The 21831-nt window shown below is 35.3% G+C and overlaps 1 protein-coding gene across 1 annotated transcript in view; it reads left to right on the top strand.

The window, feature by feature from the left end:
• THEMIS (thymocyte selection associated) overlaps positions 1-21831 on the top strand; it is a 170310-nt gene that overhangs the window by 15582 nt on the left and 132897 nt on the right. The gene's annotated exons all lie outside the window — the stretch shown is intronic.

Genomic DNA, 21831 nt, shown 5'->3' with positions numbered 1-21831 from the left:
AGTGAATAATACTTAGTGAATTATACATTATATGAACATGACTTTTACGAATTTGATGTATCTATCAGCATTCATATATCAACAAATTATGCCTATTTTAATGCCAACATAATGATTTTATGGCTAATTGAATTTAATTTTCTTCAGGCTTAATTTAATCAGCTAGGGACATGGTAGTAGAATCAGGGAAAATTATAGCATTATTTTCAACGTGTATTTTCTCATATTTCATAGGCTTTACATTTTCAGACAAAGCAAAAATTTTTTTCACTTTTTAATATGTATTTACAACATTGATGTTGGTTCATACTGATTCAAAAAGAATGAAATTATATAAAATTCTAATGAAATATGGCCTGTCATATTTTTTGAAGAAGAATTTCAGCTAAAAGAAAACAACAGAAATATTTCTCTACATGAGTATATATTTATAAAGATTTATTAAAGACAAGTATTAAGTTTCTATAGTATAATTTTCTTAAGTGTTTACAACATGTTCTGTTGAGCTTCACTGGTATAAAACTGCTCTTGAGAGTTACTGCAACCTAAGTTCACTGATGTTAAAACTTGAAAACTTTTTATATGTAAGCTTGAAAATAAAAACTTAGTATATTCCCAGATTTAAATTGATAATGATTTATTAAATAAATCTAAATTTTCTCTGTTTGTGTTAGTGGCATGCAGTTGGACTCTAAAATGACTATCAGAATGGAACTTGGAAAACGTAAATGTTCATTTCATTTTAGAAATATAGTTTAGAATATACTAATTTGGTAATATGCAAAAATTACATTTGTGGCTACATTATTTAAGGCATAATCCTGTTTGAAATGATGTTGATTCTTTTTCTATAAAATCTTTGGAATCATTTTTTTATCTAAGACTTGATAATTCACCTACTGTTTAATTTGGCTCTTAGAATGCCTTTAGTCCACACACTACAAATCAATAAAAAGTTACCTTTCAATATAATTAAACATTATATTTTATAAAACAAGAGTCAAAATATTTGAAGTTTAAAAATGTAAAATAATTTAAAAAGCTTTGTTCAGTTTTGTGTGTGTGCTTGAATGGAATACATTTTTCTCTAAAATTTAGCACAAGCAGGCCTTATTTTGGGGAAAAATTCCATACATTAAGAACAAGTAAAAGAAACTCAGGTTAAGTGGAATTTCAGCTGTATTATTTTCAAAAGCTGTAGAAAAAAATAACTGCCAGAAAATGTTTGTGTTACTTAGTTGGAGATATTCTAAAATGTGGACATTGTGTACAATGGAGTACATTATTCACATCTATAATAGAATGTTCACATTTAAAAATTTCTAACTTATTTGTTAGTAAGTACCAATCTTGACTATGCAACGCAAAGTTAACAAGTAGGATATGGCACATGTTTTTTAATATAATCATATAAATATAGATTGTTCATATGCTTTTTTCATTTTATAAGTATAAAGAAAAGACAGAAAGAGATTAAGTAAAAATTATATTTTTTATTGGCTGATAGATTTCAGATGCTATGGAATGGACATTTTGGTTAGGGATCTTAATTACCTAAATTTATTTTAATAGGTACAAATTATTGGTCATTTATTTAACATTTAACAACATTTACTAAAGGAAAATTAAAACTTTTGCCGTAAGTATAGTAGTTTATGTTTTTGTATATCACGGTACTGATAAATTTTGTTAGGCACTACTAAATGACTAACGAGTCAGTATTGAAAATGGGAATGAAAGTAAGTTCAAGCAATGTGTAAAAAATGTCTGAAAAATTATTTTAGAAAAGTCTATCTTTGATCTAATACTCAAGCTCTTGAATATAAAAAATTGCATTTTAATTGGGGCATCTACTTTGTTTAACACCTAATAAGTGTTTGGAATCATTACACCTTTTTAAAACTAAGATTCTAACAAAAGCCATGAAATGAAATTTACTTAAATAAAGCATACACCTTTTTCCTGTGAAATAATACTTTGTAAATGACAATGAACAGTCATTATCTGACAAGACTTTGTTGTTCTTATTTTAAAGGAAAATAATTTATTAGAAAATGGGATAAATTTTCTACTTATCTAGGTAATGAAATTAGCCCTGCAACATTCTATTCCTTGTGAAGAAACATTAGGTCTAAAGAGTTTTACTGTAGGTTAGAGGAGTTGGTTTTAATGATTCAGCATTTGTGTCAGTTAGGGAAAGAACACCTGCCCCATAAAAAAGTGTGTGAATTCTAACCACAGACCAAAAAACATTTTTTTTTTTTACTTCTCTATTGACATCAGAAAAAGCTTAAAGCATATTTAAAAGAATTTTTACCCCCAAAACTCCTCAAATCAAATCATGTGAGTTTTGAATTCACTATGTATTAGCAGAGAGCACTCTGATTTTGAACATGAGTAACACAGTTACTAAATTTAAATATATTCCTATTTAAATATAGTGTATTCTAGTTATAAAAAAAAATCAGCAACGATATAGCATGTTCATAGAGTTTATAGAATCTTGACAGTAGTGGAAATTTGAACTTGTCCTTGATCAGATACAAGCTGGCCTATCCTTCCTTCCATTGCCCTTTGTACTTCAGTCAAATGAGATTGGCTGCACTTACAGAAGCTCTTTGACAGTAATGTACTTTGAGTACACGTTATGTGCGGTAGTAAAATATGAAGGGGGGGCTTTATAAACTAAAACCCACTGTCATCAAGTTTTTCATTCAAAGAAAGGGCAAATAATTAACAGGTTAATAAAAGAGATGGCACCAAAAAAATTTCCAGAACAACTAAAGACGTCCGGCACAGTTCCAAACAGTCAGGTGGCTGTGACCCCCGTGATTGGGCGAAACCTAAGGCGCAGTCGGGGCCGGGGCGAGCTCCGGGGGTGAAGTGTGAATTAGAGCCGCCGGAGAGGGGGGATTAATGCAGGCGCAGCTCCTTGGGAAAATACGCAACAGCGGGACCAGCCTAGACAGAGTGGGTTTTAGACCAACTCAGAAAGATACGTCCGGTCGGAAACGGAGCCGGCAGCTACAGCTCCTGAAAAGCCAGCCGCAAACTGTGCCGATGCGATGCCACCTCCACTCCCACCGCCCCAGCTCTCACCACCCCTTCCCTCTCCAGGTGCTTCAGAGCCGCGACAGCACAGTCAATTTCCCTAACAGCCCTAAGAATCCATTTTCTTTTTTAGCCTACACCCTGCCCCCGCATAATCTGTCCATTGTTTTAAAAAGTAATTTTCTACATTTCTAATAAATCCACTCTTTTTAAGTAGAATGAGACAGCATTCTAGATCAACAAAACTAATCTCATTTTATACAACAGAGACTATTTAAAGTCACATTTTTGTGCAATTATTCCATTCACCAATTATTAATAAAGAAGGCTAACAATGGCTTTTTTCCAGTAACAGGATCAACAATTATCTTTCTTAATGATACTTGAATAGTAGGAAACAGATCAACAATGACATAAACAAATACATCTCCAAAAATATCCATTTATTCAGCTGATGCTCTGAATGGCTACCTGATAGCTGGCAGTATGCTGAATTTGCAGCATCCAAGACCCTTGAAATTACCATGGTCTTCTCAAAGAAGTCAAGGTCTCCTCATCAGGTCAGACATAGCAGTTACCAAGATGTGGCATTACCAGCTCTGCATAAACATGCTCAACAGGTTATGCGATTACTCCTGGATGGATATGGTCAGCTGTTAATTACACCATTTGAGTTTTCAGGTAGTGTACCTAAGGGAACATTTTTTTTCTTAGTGTAGAGATAACATCATTTTGAAGATTATTTTAAGTTGACATTTAATAAACTACTTACCACAACACATACTTTAAAGCTTAAGTGAGTGCCTTAAACCACAGAAGACAGAAGTAAAAATGGAAGTTTTAATTTCTGCTCTTAAGAATGTTCTTAGTTGGAACAATAAGCTATTCATTTGCAAGTTCACATTAAAAATTTGACAGTGACATTAACTACTGATATATGCCATTCATTTGACAAGTGACCTGTAGGATTGCATTTTTTTTTTTATCATGGAGTCTCATGCTGGTTGCTTTTCTAATTCAGATTCCTTTAAAAAACAAAGTTGAATTATTCAAGGAAGCACCATGTTTTTAAAAACCACAGACTTGCCACTCAGTAAAATTCAACAGCTCCTATTTATTAATGTAACCCACTGATGAATATTAATTTCATCCTATTTATTAAAAGTAACTAAAAAAAATCATTCCAAACTTTCTGGAGAAAATTATTTTTGTTGCAAACTGACCAGAACTGATTTAGTTATTTATATTAGGTTATTTTTGGTAGATATGAATAGCCTTCAATCCTTGGAAGTACATGGTCTCATACAATGAAAGAATACCTTGGATCAAATTTTGCGAAATGTAAAACATTAATTTGCAAGAAGGCATAAAAACAGTTATATGACATGTGTGTCAGCTTGATATAGTCCTAGCTCTTTGCCTTTTTAGATGCTCTGACAGCCACTTACATGAAAGATTCATTAGCGACTTCTGCAGCAGTATTCTAGGAGCAAGATCCAGATACCCTTCTGGTTAGATGACAGAGCTGCTCTGCAGCAGCTGCTGAACCAGATTGAGAAGCATCGGGTTTACTGGGCTCACTCAATTCTTAAACCCCTTTACAAGAATAGGAGCACCTACATTACGTTTGGAACTAATCGACACATTTTGAATACCACTCCTTCACCAATGAAGCAGTCTTACGGATATCCATTATTGTAATAAAAAGAACTTTTATGTTAATAGGAGGTGAATGTAAGTGACCCCTGTGGCAGTTGTTTTAAGAGTATATAGACTTCTGGTTAATCTTTTGTGTTTTAACTAGTCATCTTGGGTTTATATTAATATTTCCGATTTGTGTACTGTGCACATGTTGATATATCCCTCATCTCTTTCCCAGGGCCAGAGGTTAAACTGTCTACATCTATGCTGAAGTATTTTAAGTAAATTACTATACATGCGCACTATAATAATATTAAACATTTATCTTCACACATGTCCCAGATGCTCTATTCCCTTCACTCTCAGGAGAGAAGATCCATCCAATAGAGCTGCTTTTGTTTTGTTTTGTTTGTACTCTTATAGTTTTAACTAATTTTAAATTTGTATGATTTCCCAGGTTGACTTCCCTTTGTAGTCCTGACTTCGCATTACCTATTTAGTGATTTGTAAATATTTCTCAAATCTAAGTAGAATTTGGAATCTACTAGGGAACTTTTAAAAGAATTACCAACTCCTGGGTTCCACCTGGTGAATCTTACTTAGTATGTTTGGAGCGTAGCCGAAGAATCTTTATTTTTAAATGTTCCCCAATTAATCCTGGTGCAGACTGTTGTCAAAGGAGGAACTAACTAGGTAGGGCCATCTCTCTTAAGGAAGACCATTTGACTTGAGAAATAAATAACATGGCAAGAAATGAGATTGGTGTTCTCTTCCCAGTATTTCCACATCTGAGTACACCATCATTTGCTGGGTCTCATCTTTCTTATCTGTCTTTCATCAGTTCCTGTAGGGCCATTTCAGTATTTTGAGGTGTCATCTTATTCAGGCTCTCCTCACTGCATACTTACATCACTGCAGCACATGGTAGCACATCTAATCCCCCCCCCCATTGTCTTCAGTTACTCTGCAAGCAGTTCTTAGAACTTTTGTAGAACAATCACACCATATTGCCTAGAGTTGGAGCCCACTTTCCTTAAATTCTCTCCAACTGCTCACTTTTTCTTTTGCAATCAGATCATCTTGGAAAGACAGTTGATGTCAGATAATCCTTGAAAACATGGTAATTTATTTAAACCCGAAAAGTGATAGGTGTGCCTTCTGGAGTGCTCTTTTCATCATTATTAATAACCAGCCACACACATCCCCCGCCATTGTGCCACAGTGACACATCGCCTGCTACATATGGAAGAGGTGATACTCTAAGTTGTTGCGGAAGTCATTAGCATAAGAGGACAATCAAGGTGATACAAGGATGCCCAAGTTACCAACACTCTGAAGAAATGCTTTTCAATACAGTAGCCACTAGCCTTACATGGCTATCTAAATTTAAAGTAAATACATTTAAAAATCAAGTTCCTCAGTTACATTAGTTACATTTCAAATGTTCATGAGCCTCATGTGGCTGTTGGTTGCAGTGCTGGGCACCTCAAATTATAACCTGTTCATCACTGCAAAAAGTTCTGTTGGAAAGTGCTGCTATGAAGTTCCTCGGGGGGTCCCAAAGGAGAGAAGAGGCTCACATCTTCACCATTATCAGTATAACCCACCACCTCTGTCTCTGCTGAAATGACTCTCCTAGGGACTTACTGTAATTTGGGGTTTATGAATTTTCCTCAGCATGCTTCTGCTACTTCACCTTGTCCACGTGTGTTTCTGTGTTTGACTCAGACTTTCTCAGTCTGTCTCTAGTGTGAAAAGTGGCCCTGCGGCACATGCACACACACACACACACACACACACACACACACACACACACACACTAACTCAAATTATTTTGAGACGATTGCAGATTCACAAGCAATTGTAAGCAATAATACAAAGAGATACCATGTATCCTTCACCCAGTTTGCCTCCAATTTAACACTTTACAAAATAGTACACAGTAGCATACAACATAGTATACTGTGACATCCAGGTTGTTAGCTTTGAGACAGTCAAGATACACAACATTTCCATCATCTCATCACTCATATTGCCCTTTTAGAGCCATACCTGCTTCCCACTTTCCCCATCCCCTTTTTAACCACTGTCAACTATTAATCTGTTCAGCATATTTATAATTTTATTTCAAAAATGTTATATAAAGAGAATCATACAGTTTGTAACCTTTTGGGATTAGCTTTTATCACTCAGCATAATTCTCTGGTGATTCATCCAGAGTTTTGAATAAATTAATAGCTCAATCCTTTTTATTGCTGAGTGGTATTTCGTAGGATGGATGTACCATAATTTGTTTAACTATGTACATGTTGAAGAACATTTGCCTGTTTCCAGTTTTTGGTTATTATGAATAAATCCCCTATAAATACTTGTATACAAGTTTTTGTGTGAAAATAGTTTCTGCTTTCTCTGGGATAAATGTCCATAATGAAATGTTGGTAGTTCCATGTTTAGTTATTTTATTTATTTATTTTTTAAGAAGCTTTCAAACAGTGTTTCTGAGCGACTCTACCATTTTACATTCTCATCAACAAGGTACAAGTAATCCAGTATCTCTGCACACTCATCAGCATTTGGTGTTGTCACTACTTTTTATTTTAGCCATATTGATAAGTATGTGGTTTGATTTGTACTTTAGTAATGGCTAACAGTGTGATCACTTTCTATTTGTATGTCTTCTTCGGTGAAATGATTTTTTATGTTTTTTTTACCCAATTTCTAATTGGATTGATTTGTTGTTGTTCTTGTTTACTATTTCATTTGGAGAATTCTTTATAAATTATAGATATAAATTCTCTGCCAAATATATGGTTTATACATATTCTCTCCCAATCTGTAACTTGTCTTTTCATCTTTATCACACTGGGGTTTTTTTTGTTTGTTTGTTTTTATTTTTATTGGGGAATCGGGGGAAGGGGAACAGACAAGTTGCTGTTGTTTTGTTCTTCAGTCTAGCTGTGGAGGACGTTGCTTCACTGGCCCAAGTTGGCACCATCATTGCGCTCTTCCCGGGTGAGGCAGATCAGTCGCCAGCTTCTGGAGGACCGCTCACAGCGGCTGCTGGCTGCTCACGCTGGCTGCCGGCTACACAGGGTAGCTTATGAAAGCCCACTGCAGCAGCAGACTGCAGCCTACACCATCGCCGGTGACCCACGGCAGCTCAGCTCCAGGTCGAGCTGTTGTTCAGCATCTTAGCTGTAGAGGGCAGTGTCACTGGCCCTCATATGTGGGATCTGAACCGGGGCCCTCTGGCATCCCAAGCCAGTTCTTAACCAACGTGCCACTCGGCCGGCCCCACACTGGCTTTTATAGAGCAAATTTTTTTAATTTTGATGAAGTCCGATTTATCAAGTTTTCCCTTTTATGGATTATGCTTTTGGTATCAGTTCTCAGAACTCTTTGCCTAGCCCTATGTCCTAAAGAATGTTTACTCTTTTTTTCCCCAAGAGCTCTTTTTATTTTGTTTTACATTTCACATTTATATCCATGATCTATTTTGAGTCAACATTTGTGTGTATATGGTATAAGGTTTAATACTAGGTTAATTTTTTTGTGCTTATGGATATCCAATTTCTCCAGCAACATTTGTTTAAAATGCCATCTTTCCTATTGAATTGCTTTTGCAACTTTGTTAAAAATCAATGGGCTTATTTCTGTGGGCCTGTTTCTAGGCACTACTTTTTGTTCCCTTGATGTATGTATCCATGCCTCTGCCAGTGCCACAGCCTTGACTATTGTAGTTATATGATGTCTTGAAGCTGAGTAGTCCAAATACTTCCATGTTTGTCTTCTTTTTCCAAATTGTTTTAGCTTTCTAGTTCCTTTGCCTTTCCTTATGCATTTTAGAATAATCTTATCTACCTTTACAAAAAAATCTTGTTGAAATGTTGATATAAATAACATTAACTTGTATACCAATTTGAGGAGAATTGACATCTATGTTATGTTGAGTGTTCTAATCCATGACCATGGTATGCTTTTTCCTTTTTTAAAGATTTTCTTTGATTTCTCACATCACTGTTTTTGTTTGTTTCTTTGTTTGTTTGTTTTTTACTTTTTAAAATACAAGTATGTGTTTTGTTAGTTTACAACAAAAGTATTTTCTTTTTTAGATGATTATAAATTCTATTTTTAATTTTAGTGTCCACATATTCATTGTTAGTTATAAAAGCAGAATTGATTTTTGTATGTTATTTTCTATGACTTTAGTGAATTCATAGTCACATAATTGTTTCTAAGAAGGTTTTTTTCTTTTTAAATATTTTTTTGATTCCTTAGGATTTTCTATATAGATAATCATGTCATTTGCAAATTGGGATGGCTTTATATTTTCTTTCCAAGATGTATGCCTTTTATTTTCTTATTGCACTGTCTAGAACTTCCAGGACTATGTAGAATAAGTGGTTAGAGCAGACAGCCTTTACTTGTTCCTCATCATATGGAGAGAGCATTTGGTCTTTAACCATAAAGTATAACGTTAGCTGTAGGTTTTTGTTTTGTAGATTCTCTTTACTCATTTGAGGAAATTGCCCTGTGCCCCACTTTTTCAGATTTTTAAAAAAATTATGATTATGAATGGTTGTTTAATTTTGTCAAATGTTTTTTCTGCATCAACCTATCTCATTATATGCATTTTCTTCTTTAGTCTGTTAATATAGAGGGTTACATTGATTGCTTTTTCAATGTTGAACCAGCCTTGTATCTCTGGGATTAACTATATTTGGGCATATTATATAAATATTTTTATATATTGCTGGATTCTTTTTGTTAATTTTGTGAAAGATATATTTTTGTCTTTATTGATAAGGAATATTGGTTTGCAGTTTGCTTTTTGTAATGTTTGTCTGGTTTTGGTATAATGGTAATACTAGCTATGTAAAATAAATTGGTAAGTATTTACTCTTCTATTTTCTGGAAGATATTGTATAGAATTGGTGAAAACATTCCTTAGAATTTTGACAGAGCTTTCTAGTGAAACAGTCAGGGCATAGAGATTTATTTTGGGGGGATTTTGTCATTATAAATCAATTTTCTTAATAGCTATAGGACTGAACAAGATATCCATTTCACGTTAGGTGAGTTGTGGCTTTTTTTTTGTTTGTTAGTTTTACCTAATTGTCAAATTACACATGTTAAATTGCTCATAGGATTTTATTACCTTTTGGTGTCTGTCTGGGGTGTCTGTAGCCATATTCTCTCTCTCTTTTTCTCTCTCTCTCTCTCTCTCTTTTATTAGTAATTTGCATCTTCTCTCTTTGAATTGTTAACAGGTTGTCAATTTCATTGATCTTTTCAAGAAATCTTCTCTTTGCTTCATTGACTTTTTCTGTTTTCCTTTCCATGTTCTTGAGGAAGGAGCTTAGCTTATTAGAGACTTTTGATCTTTTTTAAATATAAGCATTTGACACTGTAAATTCCCCCCTCAGTACTTTCTTATCTGTGTTCCATGAACTTTGATATGTTGTTTTCCACTTTCACTCAGTTTAGTGGAAAATATATATATTTCATTCAGTTTTATGTGTATATTTTTTAATATTTAAAAGAGGTTTTCCTGAAGCTTTTTTTCCCCCCACCCATAGATTATTTGGTTGTATGGTGTTTAGTTTTCAAGTATTCAAGAGTTTAGAGAATTTTCTATTAATTTTCTGTCATTGAATTTTAGTTTAACTAATTGCGGGGAGAGAATACTATAAATCAATTCTTTAAATCTGTTGAGATTTGTTTTATGGCACAAGATATTTCAGTGTATGTTCTGGTGGGCACTTGAAAACAATTTGCATTTGCTGTTGTTAGGCATAGTGTTCTATGAATGTAGATTAGATTCTGTTGTTTAATGGTATTATTGTTCTATATAATTACTAATAATCTGCCTAGTATGTCTATCAATTGTTGGGAGATGGATGTTGACGTCTCCAACAATAATTATGGATTTGTCTATTTCTCCTTTCAGTTATACCAGTTTTTACTTGACATATTTTCCACTCTGTTGTTTGGTATATGTACATTCAGAATTGCTGTATCTTCTTGGTAGATTGACTCTTTTATCCTTATGTAATGTTCCTCTCTGTCCCTAGTAATTTTCTTTACTTTGAAATTTACTGTATCTTATATCAATATAGCTACTTCTGATTTCCTTTGATACATGTTTGCATGATATATTTTTTTCCATCCATTTCCTTTCAGCCTGTCTATGCTGTTATATTTGAAGTGAGTCTCTTGCAGATAGCATATTTTTGGGTCATATATATATTTTTAAATCCACTCTGTTAATCTCTGTCTTTTTATTGATGTATTTAGTCTATTTACATTTAATGTAACCATTGATATGTTAAGGCCATAGCTTGCCATTATGTCTTTAGTTTTCTATTTGGTTTCTGGTTTTTGTTTCTCAAGCAGGGGCTAGGGTACACTGCCTCATTACTGCCAGGTGAGGTTAGAAGTGCAAGTCTCCCTTTCAGCCTCTGTTGAAACTTGAAGGGGAGGGTGTCCTCCTAACTGCTGGTTGGAGTGTGAGTACTGGCTCCTCACTAGGCCTTTCCTGATACCACCCTTGATGGGAGGATAGCAGTGCCTCATTACACTTAGTGATGGGCAGTAGTGAAAGCCCTGTTATTTTTGCTAGATATCCTCTGACATCACATCATTTGGGGGAAGAAAAAGGACACTTCAGTACTGCTGGGTAGGAGCAGAAGTCCAGACTCCCTACTTGGTTTCCCTGACAGGGGATGGAGGCTTAGTAATGGCTCACAAAGATGCAAGTCAGACTCTGCCTTTTCTGGCACCACCCCAACAAAGGGTGCTGAGTAGTATCTTATTACACAATCATCAAGGGTGGGATTCTAAGGTCTTTACTCAGTCTTTCCTGGTGTGGGTGGTTGTGGAACCAATTTTTTTTTTTCCTGTGGTGTTGAGCTTGAGTAAATTGATTATTGCCCAAAACATTTTCTGTCTTACTCAACTGTTTCTTTTCTGTTCCTTTGACTAGAGAGAAAAAGATTTGTTGGAGGGGTTTTTGTTCGTTTGTTTGTTTCTTTGTTTTTCTTTCTTTGCACCCATTGGTACTTCTAGGTTGCCAGCTCCTTCAGCTTCAAGCTGAGGTTAGGAAAATTTATGTCTACCTCATTTTCCCAGAAACAGAGGTCCCAGCTGAAACCTTTTAATAAGACTTTACTATAAGCTTGAGATTTATAGCCTGGCATTCAATAATATTTGTTGAATGGTTTAATAAATAAATATAGTACAAATGTGCTATTTATGGAGCCCAGGAACCTAGGCTCTTTCTCCTAATATCATACAATTTTCTTTTACAGTAATTGTCATTTTATAATCACATATTAGTATGATTTTTTGCTTAATATCTTTTTGCCCAATATAGTAAAAGTTTCACGAAGGTTGAGACCATGTATCATTTATTTACTTTTATAATCATAGTACATATCATAGTTTTTTTGTCTGGAACATAGCATGCATTAAATTAATTTGTCAAATAGATAAAAAATTAATAACTCAATAAACAAATAAACTATCTTTTAAGCCTTCTTTCTAAATGGGTATAGAGCTGTATCCTTGCCTGTTAAAATAGTTACTGCTCAGCTAACCTCCTTATGAAAGCATATAGCTTATCTTTTTCATTTGGAGTACTCCTGGACCATTCTCCCTAACTCTTTAAATTATGTCAGACACATACACACAATAGGAATATCTGTTTGGCACATGGGGTAAGCAGGCAAGGCAACTTGTAGCTAGAGGTCACCAACCAATGCCAGTGGTCATCCCAGACTCACCTGAGCTTGTCACTTTAAGGAATGAAGAGCTCAATATGTTGACATACTTATAGCCCATATGTACCATAGCAAGGTTCCTTGGTACAAGTTGGGAAAAGAATGACCTCGAATGTATCTTTACTTCCACTCAAAGTCCATCCTTTCAAGTCCCTATTTTCTCTTCCAGAATCTTCTCTTTCTTAGGATAATTGACCCAAAAAAAATTCAAATTTTTTTTTAATTCAGGGAAACCATACCACCATCCATAAGAGAAAACATCTTTCATCTTGACCAAGAAATTATACCAGCTTACAATAATATAACATTGTACTGAATTATTCAGTCTTAAACAACATTATACAAAATAATAATGATGACACCAATGATGGCTAATACTTCTTAAGCCCTAAATAGAGGCCAGATGCTGGGCTATATGCTAAACATTTGATTATCTTCTTTGATCCTCAAAATAACTATTTGAGGTAATATTACTACCCTCATTTTAAAGATAATGAAATTGAGGTACTGTTCCTATTTTATAGATGAAGTTATTTCCTGAGGTCAAACATCTGTTAAATATACGTGCTGCATTTAAACCTGACTCTAGAAAAGGCATTCTTATCTGTGATTTTTACGTAGTTAAATGCCTGGGAATGAATGGAGAGAGGAAGTTTATGCATGCGTGTGTGCGTGTGTGTGTGTGTGTGTGTGTGTGTGGTGTGTATGTAAACAGCTGTGTCTCTTCAGTGGAAGTTATGGTCATCCTTGAAATTCCATCCTGCAGCCTTCACTTAAGCAACAGACCTTCTGTCTTTGGTGTGTTTCAAATATGAATATGTTTTTTTGTTTGTTTGTTTTTTACCCCGTAGACAGTGTAAGATTTACAGGCACAGTGTAGCCTAATTTAAATCATGAAATATGCATACCTTTTCCTCATCTTTTAGATCAGTGACTGTTAGGTGTCCCTCTAACTATGTCTGTTCTTTCCTTCAGCTGTGAACACAGCTTCCCAGATAAAGATGGTATTGCACAGCTGTCCTGAAGCTTAATGCAGCCACTTGATTAAGTTGGGCAATGAATTCTGAAAGTATTTGATCTGTGCAATTTCTATTGCATGCCACTAAAACAAAAGGAACATTTCCTCCTCTCCTCCATCTCTCTTTCCTCTTTCTCATTAGCTGAAATTCAGACATGAGTTGGAACAGCCATGTTAGGACATAAGATGAGGTTTCATGTTGAAGAGGCCAGAATAGCAATATAGAAAAAGGCTGGATCCTATGACGAATCCACATAAACTCTGACAAGTTACCACTGGTTATTACTTGAGAGAGAAATAAACATATTTCTTGTTTTAGCAACTGTTGTTTTGGTATTTGTTTCAGCAGCTGAATTGGGGTTCTTGGGATGGGTTCACAACCATTCATTATTTTGTTTCTCAAAATAGAGAAAGAGTTGTGACTCAAACATACCAATTAATATTACAGAGAAATTGCTTGGCTAAGCACAGCTGCATTCAAGCCAATGGTTCTGTCAAAATTTTCCCAAGAACAGCAATGGTTTATATAACTAAAAATACTTTTCAGGTTCCCCCCTCCCCACACTCCCCCCGGAAGAAAAGAGTAGTCTTCAGAAAGGAGTAGTCAAATCCCTTTTTCTATAGCACAGAAAACCATTTTTCTTGGATACTACCAGTTCTATCAAAGATCAGAAAAACTTCAGTAAGCTTAGCTACAATTCTTTGTGCCTGGCATTAGTGTCTACTAGTTTACTTATTTTTATTCTCTACCTCTGTGTGTGCCTTGCTACAAATGCAAATTTCTCAGAGAAAAAGAATCCTTTATTTTTATTTGTTCGGTTGGGTTTTTTTCGATGTTGTTGTTTTTGTCTTTATGGTATTGTGCTCTGAATTGTGTAGGAGCTCAGTATGGATGATAGTAACTGATTAATATGAGTGAGTATTGGAAATTCTATAAATGTGATATCTGTCAGACAATCTTTGTATGAAACGTTCCTCATTGTTTTCAAAACTTTATAGAAATATGGGGACAGTAAGCTCTTTTACAGAGGGTGATTTAATATTTAGGATATACTTCAGAGTTTTATTGTATTTTAAAATTTTTCAATCTGACTCTTTTGAACATAAAATTTTAAAACATTTATTCTTAAAAATAAGATTGAAATTTTATATGTTGCAGACTTGTTCTAATAAGGAAAGCCATATTAAAAAAAAGATAATTTGAAGGGCTGGCTGAATAGCTCAGTTAGTTAAGAGCTTGCTCAAGAGTTTGAGCTCTGAGCAACAGCAGTTCAATTCCCAGCCCGAGCTGAGCTGCCAACAGGTGGCAGGATGGCTCAGCTAAAAAAAAACAACAAAAAAACAATTTGATCTGCAAAAATAAACTATACTTTTAAGTCAGATACTATATAATGATGTTAATCAGTGTTTATTTTATAATTTTTTTTCATTGAATAAAACTGTAGACATTTTGAACAGGTAACTTATAATGAACATTGCACTTTATAGAAGGGCTTGAGTATATATATTTAATATATTTCAAAGACAAGACAGGTCTTTAATTTTCTCTCTTTAGTATATCAAATATTTCTTTAAATAATTCTTCAACAAATTAGAAAACAAGGAAGGGGAAAACAGGGAAAAAGAAGGAAGGAAACCTGCAATATAAATCAGACACAATGTTTTACAAATATAAGGGAGGTACCTTTCAACACTGCTTTTCCACCCAAATATAGATATTAAACACTTTCCTTATCAAATTATCAATGCACTTCTGATAATCAAGGCTTCCACTGTTACAAATGACTACATATATTGAAAAGAGAATGCAAATGCTGTGCAACTAATGTGAGATTGACATAGTAAAGTTTTTCACAAAGTTAAAAAATATCACTCTCATGTAAACATAAGATGAATATGTGAAAGATTTTATTTAACACATTAAATGAGAGAACCAGTGCGATATTAAAACCAGATCAAACACACACATATGCATGCAAAAATGCAATCAGAAATGCTGAAATGAATTTTCCAGTATTCAAATCTTATTATCATCCTCAAATATATGTTGCTTAGGGTTATCTTTTCTACAAGACCTAGGTCAATTTTATATGTACTGGAAAAAATATTTTTGTTTTAATGGAAAATAATCATTTGCATTATGTGGCTAAATATCATTTACATTTTTTTCGATTTCTATAAGTCAATATAGTGTCATTCAAAGCTGCATACCTCTATATAATCAGATAAATACCCAAACTCTGTCAGGTCTCCACTCAAAGGACATGTATTGTTCATTCATTGTCTCTTGGACAGCTTTTTCCTGACAAGCTTTAGCATGGTCTTGAGACATGATATGCTGTAAAGGGTTAACTCAGCAGGCTTTGGATGTTCCAACCCTGTTAAAGAAAGGATTGGCCTTTGACTGGCTTCTTAGAATATCCTGCCTGATAAGAGTGTCTCTGTATACTTTGGAGCTTGAGCTACCCTGGATAGCTTATGTTAACAATGTGACTTGTGGTGAATGCCAGTTTTGGTTTGACTGAGGTCCTGGGCCATGCTGTATTAGTGTGGCCTCTGAGGGGTTTGCTGAACATTGAGTAGTTAAGGTCTGTGAAATGGACATTGTATGTCCATGTGACTGACCTCTAGTAAAGTCTCTGGACTCCAAGGCTCGCATGAGCTGCCCTAGTTGCTAATAGTTTGTATAAGTTGCCATCTACCATTGCTGGGAGAATTTAGCTCTGTCCATGTGATTCTGCTGGGGAAAAACAACTGGAAACTTGTCTTCTGGACTCTTTCCTACACACCCTTTTCCTCTGCTGATTTTAATCTGTATCATTTCCCTGTAGTAAGCTATAAGTGTGAATATAAGCTTTCCTGAGTTCTGTGAGTCCTTCCAGTAATTTGTCAAACTTGAGGATGGACATAGGGACTTCTAATACGTGTATATATACACGAGGTCTGACAATTACATTTGTGAACTCATCCTAGAAAAAGTGCAATATGCCTCATTGCTGAATATCAGTATGATCTACTTTGAAGTACTCCTCTTGGGAAGCTATGCACCCATGCCAGCCCCTAATACACCCTTCAAACACTTTTGGAACTTTTTTTCTGGAATGGCCATCAGAGCTATCATCATATTACTCTTGATGTCCTGAATGTCATCAAAATGACTTCCTTTCAATATTTCCTTTATCTTCGGGTTAAGAAAGAAGTCATTGGGGGCCAGATCAGGTGAGTTGAGAGGGTGTTGCAATACAGTTGTTTGTTTACTGCCTAAAAACTCCCTCACAGACAGTGCCATGTGAGCTTGTGCATTTGCATGATGCAAGAGCCATGAATTGTTGGTGAAAAATTCAGGTCATTTATGTCTAACTTTTTCATGCAGCCTTTTCAGCACTGCCAAATAGTAAACTTGGTTAGCTGTTTGTCCAGTTGGTACAAATTCATAATGAATAATCTGTCTGATACCAAAAAGTGTTAGCAACACTTGTTTTGATTCTTGATTTGGACTGATGGAACTTTTTTCGTGGTAGAGAATTGGCTGACTTCCATTGTGCACTTTGACTCTTTGTTTCAGGGTCATATTGCTACGCCTATGTTTCATCAGCAGTGATAACATGGCCCAAAACATCGTCTTGCCTCTCCAAAAGGTCTTGGCAAATTTTGACTCTCCTTTGCTTTTGTTCATTGGTGAGATCCTTCAGGACCATTTTTGCACACACTTCTTATGCCAAGATTTTCAGTTAAGATTTTCCTGTTTCTCTTTCGATGTTTACTTGGTTTGCTATGCTTCTCACAGTCAGCTGATGATTTTGACGTGCAATTTGATGAATTTTTGCAATGTTTTCATCGGTTCTACTTGTTACTGGCTGCCCTGACCTCTCTTCATCAGTGACATAGTCTCTCCCCTCAGAAAAACATTTAATCCATTTGTATACTGCTGTTTTCTTCATAACATTATCCCCGTAAACTTGGACTAACATGTCCTTGATTTCACTTCCACTCTTGCCAAGTTTAACAAGAAATTTAAGGCTTATTCATTGCTCTAATTCAAGCTCAGATATTCTCATGAAGGCACACAAAAACACGCAACAACAATAATGAATGCCACTCAGCAAGACACCATCACACGTCCACATGAACACAGCTATGAGACACTGATATACCAAGGTTATGAAACCTTACTGAGCTGTTTGTACAATGCTTCCAATGTAAGAGCACGGTGGCAAGTTCATGAACTTGTCAGACCTCATAGACATCATTTTCGCTGGACACTCAGGCAGCTTTGAAGGGAGGCCCTCACCAGACAGAAGTAAGAAGCTGAGAAACTGAGCTTGTTTTTTTTTTTTTCACATTAACAGTATTAATAGAATGGTCATTTGTCATAGACTGTAGTCATGCCTTCCTGAAGGTGATCATAAAGGATGCTGGGTAGGCTATTTATAGTGCTCTCTGTACTCTCTCCACATGATCTCTGCACATCAGGCTCAACTAATCTTCTCCAAGATGACTCTTCATATAAACTCAGGTCTCTCCTTTCCAGCTGGTCTCCCAGAAGATAGTCCGTAATTCCTCTATTCTGTTTATGCACTAATTTCAAAGTATATATTCTATGACCTTCTTCTTTAGGACCTGGCTTTAACTTCTCTCAATAAGAAACAGATCTTGTAAATCAAAAGCTTTGATTTACAAAACTACATTTTTTTTTGATGTGGTAAAAAGAGCCAATTTTTGAAGAAAAAATAAAATATTGGATTTTTTTCATGTTTTCAATTAAAAAGGAATTCTAATTTTCTTTGGAATCATGCAAAAAAATCCCTTTATGTCATTTACTGAGTCTTGTATACAATATACTATATGATAATCTTCTTAGCAATTGATTCTTATATTCACATAAAAAATTATGGCAATTGTGGAAAGACATTTTCCCCTGACAATAAAAGCTATTTTGTCATGATTACTATCTCCCCAAGTATTCAAAAAACCTTTGCATCTCAGAGCTAAAGAGAGACTACATCTCTTTCCTGTTCTGCGGAAATAATCTTCCTGCCTTGGCTTTAATGGTAGAAGGAATGCAGAGGAAGAACCCAGCTACTGGTGACATTTTGTTTTCTTAAATTTGCTACTCAGCTTCAGAACTCTTTTACTTTTTCTACTGTAAGAGTTACCTTGACTCATTGGTTGGCAAAGCCAGCTATTGTTAGCATGAAATGGCTGCCTTTTTCCTCATACAAAGATTTTTAGTTTCATGGCATGAAACCTTTTTTGGATGCCCGTGACAAGCACTATCAAGCTTTCCCTGGAACACTCAAGGGCACACATGTTTGAGAGTCATGATACCATGTTGCACAACCCCAAGCATGCATTCACATACATATAAGTGGTGCTTCAAGTAGTTTTTATAATGGGCAACCTATGCTGTAAGCTCTGGCCCTGAACATGTTTTAGTTGTTTGACAGACTGATTTGTTATCAAAACAACTGGTGACAGCTATCTTCAGACATTTTTAGGTTGCTATTGGAAAAATTAAACAGTTATTTTCTGTATGATTCCAAGGGCTCAAAATAGTTCTAATGTGTATATCTTATAGGAACACATACATAATAAATTGCAGAGCTTTTAACAGTAAGGAATGCTCAAAAGTAGAGTAGGTCATCTCAAAATTGGAATTCCATCCATGAAAATGTTCAAGTATAGTTTGGGCAACCATCTGGTAGAGATATTGTATAGACATTCACACATTGTAATATTGGTAGAATATGATGGTATTTAAGCTTCTGTCTGACGCTGAAATCCAGTGACTTAAGAGATCATTAGAATTAGTGGCATTTTGCTTAGAGATGTAAGTGAAATTGAAACTTGTCCTACAGCTGTCATCAGGGTATATAAAGTTGTTTTTATTATCAAATTAGATGTTTTATGCTTCAATTCAGACAGCTGCCCTGGAAAAAAATGATTGATTGAGGGAGTCTATATTCTGCCAGATTTCTTTTAGCTAAGACTTTGAGTAAATTAGCCAAATCAGAGGATTGAAACCTCTAAAAATGAATATCAGCCAATGGGGCTTAAAGAAAGCAAGATATTTGCAACAATGTGAATGGATCTTGATATTATCAAGTGAAATAAGACAGAAAATGTCAAGAACCATATGACTTCACTCATATGTGGGATATATTGGGTTGTTGGAAAAGTCATGACGCATTTTTGCAACAAAGAACAGAAAAAATACGTCATGACTTTTCCGACAATCCAATAAAACTGAAAGCAACAAAGGAACAAGATAAACAAAAAAGAAATAAAAATTCATAGACACAGACAACAATTTAGTGATTACCAGAAGGTAAGGAGGGAGGGAAGCGGTAGAAGAAGGAAAAAGGGTCCAAATACAGGAGGTGTGATCAAACAATACAGTGAAAGTTTAAATAAAAAAATTATTACAGTAAAAGACACATTGCCATTAATCACCCTCAAAACACTTTCCCTCACTTCAAACACATTTATTCCATCATTCTTGCCACTTTCTGAAGCAGTTCTGGAAATCCTCTTTCGTGAGTGTCTTCAGTTGTGCTGTCATGGCTGCCTCGATGTCCTAAATCATTTTCACTTTGGGGAAGAGCCAGAAGTCACACGGTGCCAGATCCAGTGAATAAGGTGGATCAGGACAAACCATAATGTTTGTATTTGACAGAAATTGCCATACCAGAAGTGATGTGTGACACGGAATGTTATCATGATGGAGGATGATTTACTGCACACTTTAAAACACACTTCCTCTCAACCGTAGCTCACACCTGACTGACCGCACCCAGCAAGTTGAAACTTGTTACACACACTGTTGCTAAGGTTCAGTATGCCGCTTCCCATATTGAAGATCCCTGCTTTGCTGTTGGATGGCAGGCAGCAGCATTCACTGTATTTTGTGATCACAACGGAAAGGCTCTGTGTCACACGTCGCTTCTGGTTTGGCAACTTCTGTCAAGTAAAAACATTACAGTGTGGCCTCATCCACCTTATTCACTGGATCTTATGCCATGTGACTTCTGGCTTTTCCCCAAAATCAAAATGACCATGAAAGGAAAACATTTTGAATTGATTCAGGGCATTGAGGAAGCAATGATGGTGCAACTAAACAGACTCACGAAAGAGCACTTCTAGAACTGCTTCAGAAAGTTGCAAGAAGGATGGGATAAGTGTGTTGAAAGCAAGGGGGAGTGTTTTGATGGAATTATTGACATTGTGTCTTTTACCGTAATAATTTCTTTTTAATTTAAACATTCACCATATTTTTTAATCACCCCTCATGGTGATGGAAGGAGAACTGACTCTGGGTGGTGAGCACACAATGCAATATATAGATGATGTATTACAGAAATGCACACTTGAAACAAATATCACCCCCATAAATTTAATTAAAAATAAAAAGAATGCAAGATAAGTCTAACATAGGACTTAGCTGGAGATAATTTATTTCTGGCATGCTGTCTTCAACTGATGAGTAGTTACCTGGAACTTTATGTTGAAGAGGATTATTAGGCCTCATCTGGATTCAGACGGTAATGTGCCAGGGAAGATTAGTGATGGGAGGGGAAAATGGTAGAACATAGCCTAGACATTTGTCATCCCTGTCATAAGAATACCTGACACATTAGTTACATAGAACTCATGGAATTCATTTCCTAGGGGATTTTATCTGCTTGTGGCTTTGGACCTTATCTTGTGTAGGTCTAACAATTCAAAGCAGCTGGGGTCAATTAGGTTCAAGCACTGCCTCATACAACTCAGGAGAACATAATGTACAAATCAGAATGGCAGTAATAATTTGCAATTAGAACTATTACTGTCAAGTTGATTAAAATTCCTGTGTCTTTTAGCCAAGGCACCCAGGCTGCTGGTGACATTGAGATAGATGAGTTAATAATACCGATTAAGACTTCACATATTAGGTTATAACTTACCTTTTTTCAGTGTGTTCAGATTTTGCTCTAACTCTTTAACTCCCTGTGACTTATCCTGGTTCCCTGTATTACTGTGGTCATTCCTTTGAACCTAATGCTTTAGGGAAGAGCTTCTCAAATGACCTGTGGTGAAGATCTAATTTACAGTATTTCTCCATGTATAAGACACACCTTTCTGGGGCCTGAAATTTGAAAAAACAAAAAGTATTACATAAAGTTATTGAACTCAAATTTTATTCATCATAAAATTCATACAACTCCTCATCACTGTAAAAAAAATCTGCAACCACTGTATAAGATGCACCCAGATTTTAGACCCCAAATTTTTCGAAAAAGGGTGCATCTTATACATGGGGAAATATGGTATTTATTTTCTCAATCTATCATGGCTCAGTAC

The sequence above is a fragment of the Hipposideros armiger genome, unplaced genomic scaffold (assembly GCF_001890085.2).
Source record: "Hipposideros armiger isolate ML-2016 unplaced genomic scaffold, ASM189008v1 scaffold_340, whole genome shotgun sequence".
In the NCBI taxonomy this organism is placed as follows: Eukaryota; Metazoa; Chordata; class Mammalia; order Chiroptera; family Hipposideridae; genus Hipposideros; species Hipposideros armiger.
This window is presented reverse-complemented; position numbering and strand designations above follow the sequence as displayed.